Genomic DNA, 6,982 nt, shown 5'->3' with positions numbered 1-6,982 from the left:
TTGATTACGAACTCCGAAACCTATTAGGAACCATATAGGATCTGTCCTACCGGGATTGACAACCCGGAAACAGTAGAAATTGACAAGCCATGGAACTTACGGGCCCTAATTTCTAATCCCTCGAATTAGACTCGCCTTTAGGAGGAGCCACGTAATCTAAGCACTTCACGGGGTTGGTCAATCTACACGTAGTCGTCTTTGCAATAGTAAATTGTTACTTGTATATGTTTTGAAATATTGTTTATTATATATTGTAACTTATCGTCACCCATATCACTTCCTTAGAGTTTGGACTATACAAATCCGTCTCACTGTAGCTTAGGAGTAGTTGTTGTCACGTCCGTGTCTAAATTTCTAGACTTTATACCTTGATAGTATTATATATTATAATTATTGGGTGTGTGATTTTTATTTGATGCTATGGGAAAACTTTGGAGTTAATTTGATGGTTTTAAGTGTAAATTAAAAGTTTAGAATAATTTTTAAAAGATTATATAAAGATGGAGGACCAAACTGAATATTCGCCAATATGGATATACATATATGCGAAGAGGTGGGGAGAACATGATCATTATCTGTTTTTTTGTCTTTTCATTTCTTTTTCTATTTTTTTATTCATCAGTTTTCTCTGAACCGTTTCTTTGATTTACGGAGATTCGACCTTCCGAATCACTCGAAATTGAAACCATATCATCCTTATACATAGTTCTAAGTCCTAACCGAAGAGTTTTTGAGTTTCGGAAGTATTTGGAGGGAAACGTCTTAGATAGAATTTAGCGGCGAATCGATCGGGTGTATTTTGTTCAATTAGTGTCCAAGGTAAGTAACTATCAACTATATTTTGAGTTTTATGTATATAGATATATATACAATCAAAGAGTTTCAGAAATTGATATTTTAAGGTTATACAGGAATTTTGGAAAATTGAAGGTTTTCATGAATTTGCTTTTTATTGTGAAATTATGGTTCAAATGAAGCGTTTGACTATGCTTCTATGTGAATTTCAGATTTTACTTGATTATGTTGATTTAAGGCTTGATTTGGTTGATTTACATATACATATATGTTTTTGGTTTCAATGTATATATATATATATATATATATATATTGAATAAAATGAATTTGATGATTTCTTACGAATTGTTTTTGGATTGAGAAATCTGTTGCGGTTATTGTTGTTATTATTTTGGATTGAAGTCCAAATATGATTTTTATGAGTTGTGATATTTCGAAAGATTAAATGGTTTTGTCCATCGAGGATTACCCGGGGTAGGAGTTGTATTTGTAAGACCATATCTAGTGGTAGTATGGCCAGAGTGCACGGCTGGTAGTCCTAACTGTTAGGCAAGAAACGAGATATAAATGAGATATCTCAATATTGTTATGATTGATGTTATGATATACACGGGTGGAAGTCGAGGATGGATACACATACGCAACTTTTATCTTATGAACTTAAGTTTTGAGTATATTTTATAAGGTTTGATGATTATATTATAAACTTAAGTTTTGAGTATATTTTATGAAGTTTTGATTAAATTCCTTTATAAATGTATATATGTAGCTATGTTAAGTAAAGTTGGTTTTTTATAGCTGATAGTTTCTTACTAAGATTTTTGTCTCACTTTTTAAATGTTTTAATGTTTTTAGGTGAGAAAGTACAGGATATAGAGAAGGTTACCGACCGTTTAGGCGAGGTTTGGACGTTGGCTGCTTATTGTTAGAATTATGGTTAGAACTTTGGTATGTCAATTGTAATAGAATATGATATTATGATATTGGGATGAATTGGAGACTCCTAAGTATTGATTATGACCTTTCTATTTCACGTCCGATGCCGATTGAGGTCGTTTAGGGTCGGGTGTGACAGTTTGGTATCAGAGCCTAGGTTAAATTCTTCGGACCTAAGGTTGATAGTAATTGAGGAATATCGATATTTGGTGATAGCTAAGAAATAATCGATAGTAATTGAGGAATATGGATATTTGGTGATAGCTACATGGATATTTGGTGAAAGCTAAGGAATAATTTGGAATTTTTCGACGATTGAGTAACTAGCTAATGAGGTGTAAAAATAAGATTGGGTGGTTAACAATATCTAGGTGTATGAAATTTTGGTGATATGGGTTATGAGTAAGTCATAACTTTGAGCTAGAGATATAGAGAATTGTCTATATAGGTGCTGCTGGAAAATCAGATTCGTACCTGAATCTTGTGATGCATTTTTCGACCAGATATAGGCCGAATCTGTCATGAAGTCCTAAATGAAAGTTCTTTCTTATTATCTTACGTTTCCAGGGGTTTTTGAATCGCCTTAATCGGACTCCGTATGAAAAGGTTATGCTGGAAACGACATATGTTGGCCATTTTAGCTTTAAACCAGAATTTGGTTTTTGTTTTGATTTTTCTCCTTGGTATGACTTGGAATTAATATTTGAGAGTTTAATAGTTAGCTTAAAAATATACGTATCTCAGATGTGAAGTAAGGTTAGGAGACTTTGAAATGATATGATGAGTTTTGAAGTTAATATATATGTGATTAAGAAAGCGAAAATGTGGAGATTTCAATTAATTGTTTTGGAGGTTGATTATAAATTGGAGATTTTGATAGGAGTTTAACAAGTTATGAAATCTTAATTTGAATAATGATATCCGAATTCAAAGTACAGATCTATTGTTGAACTTTATCGGGTTGAGGTTTAGAATTATTGAGAGTTATATAAATGATGTTTAGAGAGATACCGATGTTAGTGATCAATGAGAAGTAAAGTGGGAGAATATATTAGAGTTCGTGATTTGATGATTAAATATGAAAATTTGGTAAGCTTAAATAGTGTTTGAGGAAATAATTAAGATATGAATTTTGAGGACAAATTTTTGAGATAAATATGATATAAGAGGATATTATTTGGAGTTTGGAGGAAAAAAAGACATTGATTATCGTAATTTAGGTACTCTATTTTTCTTGGTTATATGGTTTTATGGTTTGGAGAAAAGATTAAAGTTTCGAGGATTATAGTCTAAATTTACATAAAGATCAAATTGAGTAGTTATAGATCAAATAAAGAAATTGAATGACATTATAAAACTTTTAGGTTTTTATTGTGTTTGAGGATATTGCTTGGAGATTTCAAAAACTGTCACATTGCGATTTAAGTAAATCGTATTTGTTATCCATATAGTTTGATGAGAAACTTAAATTTATTTGGAGTTATTAATGGGATGTAGGATGATGGGTATAAGAATGATCTATATTCTTATTATAAGGATTTGATTATAGAGGTTTTACGAAAATAAATAAGTCAAGGTGATATTCATAGAGGAAATATGTTATCGATATAAGGTTTATATTTGATTGATGATGATGACTTGGAGTTCATATTCATCATGATTGGAGTGAAAAATTATAGATATAAGTATTATTATTATGATGAAGTAAGATTATATATTGATGCAAATCATTATTCGAATTATTTGAAGTTTAAGCAAAATACAATATCGTACATATTAGCGGTTCAAAAGTGATATTTTTGAAATCTGTAGAACTTGGAGATAGGTGAAATATAATTGATATATATGCAATTGATGGAATTAATTGTTATTTAGTTTGGACGTTGACTGCTTATTGTTAGACTTATGGTTAGAACTTTGGTATGTCAATTGTAATAGAATATGATATTATGATATTGAGATAAATTGGAGACTCCTAAGTATTGATTATGACCTTTCTATTTCACGTCCGATGCCGATTGAGGTCGTTTAGGGTCGGGTGTGACAGTTGTAATTGTCACCCAACCCAAAGTTAAAGTATTCACCGCCTAGATAACGAATAGAACCGACTAGTTTAATACTTATAGATATAAATCCCGCGGATTCGATTCCTGGACTTAACCAGATTTATTACTTGATACAACAGGGTACACTTGCCCCTAAGTAAGGGAAAAGGTAGGAGACCGAGACTAGCTATAATATCAACCGTACAACCACATAGCATAGTAACAAAACATCTAGCACCGCTCTTACCACCCATCAAGTTTTTGGCGCCGTTGCCAGGATTTATACTTTCTTGCAATATTAGACAAAACCGTTTTATTGTTAGTCTAAGCATTCTTTTTGTATAAATTTTTTATATATACTCTTTTACTAACAACATTTTTTTCATATTTTCTTATTTATTTATATTTTTCTTTAATTTATGCTCACCCGATCTCGGAGTGATACTCTTGTTCCTATTGATTTAGAAATTGAGCGTACTCTTTGTAGGATCAGGAGAGAGAAGATGGCAAATATCAACAATGAAACCAACCAACCCGAGAACAATCAAAGGCAACCCAACCAAACCGCGAACAACATCCACCAAAATGGAGGAGGCAACGATGCGAGAACGATGATGGAGATTTTAGCCCCACATAAGCCACACAAAAATGCAATGAGATCGTCGCCCCAACCATCCCGGCCAACACATATGAGATCAAGACAAGCATGATCCAATTGATCCAACTGTTAAGCCCAAAATATACCTAAAATATCATCAATATTCACATTAGTTTTACTATAAATATTTGGTAAAATCCAAATAGGAACGAAAAAAGGTCAGAAACGAAGGAAAAACCCTACAAAAGGAGTCAAAGACGACGAAAATCAAACGCACCGAAATGAAGACGAGGAACGAAGTCAGAGACGGGGAAAAACTCCCTTGTCGCGACCGAGATTCCCCATTCTCGGTCGCGACACGCGTCGACCAGCTCTTCCTCCCTTGTGTTCTGAACACTTAAAACTGCTTCTCAATTCTCGGCTGAGAATTTACATTCTCGATAAGATCAGATTTTCAGGCAGCACAATTTACACATGTTCATTTTCAAAGAAACGCGTCCGTTCGATTGGATAAAGACGTCTCTTCGCTAGCAGACACGTCCCTTAAACTCGACCCTTCAACATCTATAAATAAAGAGTTGATTTCAGAGTTAAGAGAGAGAAGAAAAAATTTAGTACAGAATTAATGCAGACGATTCAAAGTTAAGAAGTTCGATTTTGTAAAAACAATCTGATGTACACACATTGTTTACCAATTAATAACAAATACAGTAGCGATTAGATTTTAAATAAGATCAGTTCAATATTAGTTTACATTCTGGTAGTTGACGAACCATCTCTATTCCGAAGATTCGACGAGAAGACTAAGTAGCGGATTCGACCCACGAGCCTGACAAACTCTAGCGAGGTTTGATGAAAGGATTGACAACCCGGAACTCTCATGTCGTTTGAATGCTTCCATGCTTTTTATTCTCTGTAAACTTGTACAAATTCATACTTCATCTAATAAAGTTCATGCAATTCAATAAATTCTTATGTAGCACTTCTGTAAATGATCCAAAGTGAGTTCTAGTGTTTTCATTAAAACGTAGTTAAATTCAAAATCATTACAAGGAAACTTTGTTGAACACTTAGGCAAATTAACTCTTACGTAAATAAGTGTTAATTTGATTAAGGTAGCAATCTAACCCGACCGTAGGAGGATTGTCTGCGGTTCAAAGCCTTTTAATTGAAGGAGTTTACGATATTACATTTTTATAATAATACAAAGTTTAAAGTTGTTTTCTTTGCTTAATGCAAAGGAACACAATTATTCTCTTATTTTAAACACTAAACGTTTCTGTTTTGTAATTCATATTCAAAACAGAATTGATTTCTAACATTCAACATATTCTAACCTAATTCTTATTCTATCAATCTCAAATCCAATTTCAAATAACGATTATCTATTTCTATAAACCTTAAGACGTATTTAAACTACACATAAATAAGTTTTTGTTGAAAAACGTTCACTGTGGGATCGATATCTTTTTATTACTACAAGCGAAACCGTGCACTTGCGGAAATCGCTCAACAAGTTTTTGGCGCCGTTGCCGGGGAAGGCCAAAATTTTTAACAAAAATTTAGATTTTTCGTGTTTTATTTCGAATCTAGGTTTATACATACTTATTTTAACTTTTGTAATTTATTAATTTTACTTTATTAACATATTTATTTTTCATATTCTGTTCTGAAGGTAGTTTCGGTTCGTGCAAGATTTCAAGTTCATGCGCAGTTCTCGAAGATCAGGCATTGCACCAGACCCTATAGACCCAGAAATTGAAAGAACCATTAAAAAGAACAAGAAAAACAAGAAAAACAAAAACAAAACTCCATTAAAAATAAATACCGAGCCAGATATTATGGCAAATCCACCAACACTTATGGAATACGCTAGGCCAGGAGTGGCCGGTGTGACCAATAGCATAGTTAGACCCAGAATTAGCGCAAACCAATTTGAAATTAAGCCCGTTTTGCTTAATATGTTGCAAAATAATGTAACATTTTATGGGTTACCTAACGAAAATCCTAACACCCACTTGACAAATTTCTTAGAAATTTGCGATACTTTTAAAATAACAGATGTGACTGCCAAAGCAATCAAACTTCGCCTCTTTCCTTTCACTTTGAAGGATAGAGCCAAAGAGTGGTTAACTTCTATGCCAGACGCAACATTTGAAACTTGGGACCAACTAGCCCAAGCGTTTTTATCAAAATATTTTCTTTTAGCAAAAACCGCAAGAGTCATAAAAGAGTTAATATTTTTTTCTCAAAATGATAACGAAACTCTTTATGAGGCTTGGGAACGTTTTAAAGAACTTCAACGTTTATGCCCACACCACCACTTGCCCGATGCACTTTTAATGCAAACATTTTATAATGGATTAAATCCTACAACTAAAGGTTCATTAGATGCTATGTCGGGAGGGTTATTTATGAAGAAGACATCCGCCCAAGCAAGAGAACTTTTGGAGGAAATGGCAATCAACAGCAGTATGTGGCCCGCGGAATGTGGACACATACCGGTGGGTGAAACCATCATCCTCAAACACATCATCCGTTAAAGGTATAGTGAATCTCGACCCAGTCGTGATGTTACAAGCCCAATTTTCTGCCTTATCGCACAAAA

General features: G+C 33.3%; 1 non-coding gene across 1 annotated transcript; it reads right to left on the bottom strand.

Moving 5' to 3' along the window:
• Nucleotides 1-6,593: 6,593 nt before the first annotated feature.
• On the bottom strand, nucleotides 6,594-6,700 carry LOC136210090 (small nucleolar RNA R71). Its single transcript, XR_010677798.1, has one exon. It is a non-coding gene; the product is annotated as a small nucleolar RNA R71 (small nucleolar RNA).
• Between the last annotated feature and the right edge of the window lie 282 nt (nucleotides 6,701-6,982).

This window comes from Euphorbia lathyris, chromosome 10 (genome assembly GCF_963576675.1).
Source record: "Euphorbia lathyris chromosome 10, ddEupLath1.1, whole genome shotgun sequence".
NCBI lineage: Eukaryota > Viridiplantae > Streptophyta > Magnoliopsida > Malpighiales > Euphorbiaceae > Euphorbia > Euphorbia lathyris.
This window is presented reverse-complemented; position numbering and strand designations above follow the sequence as displayed.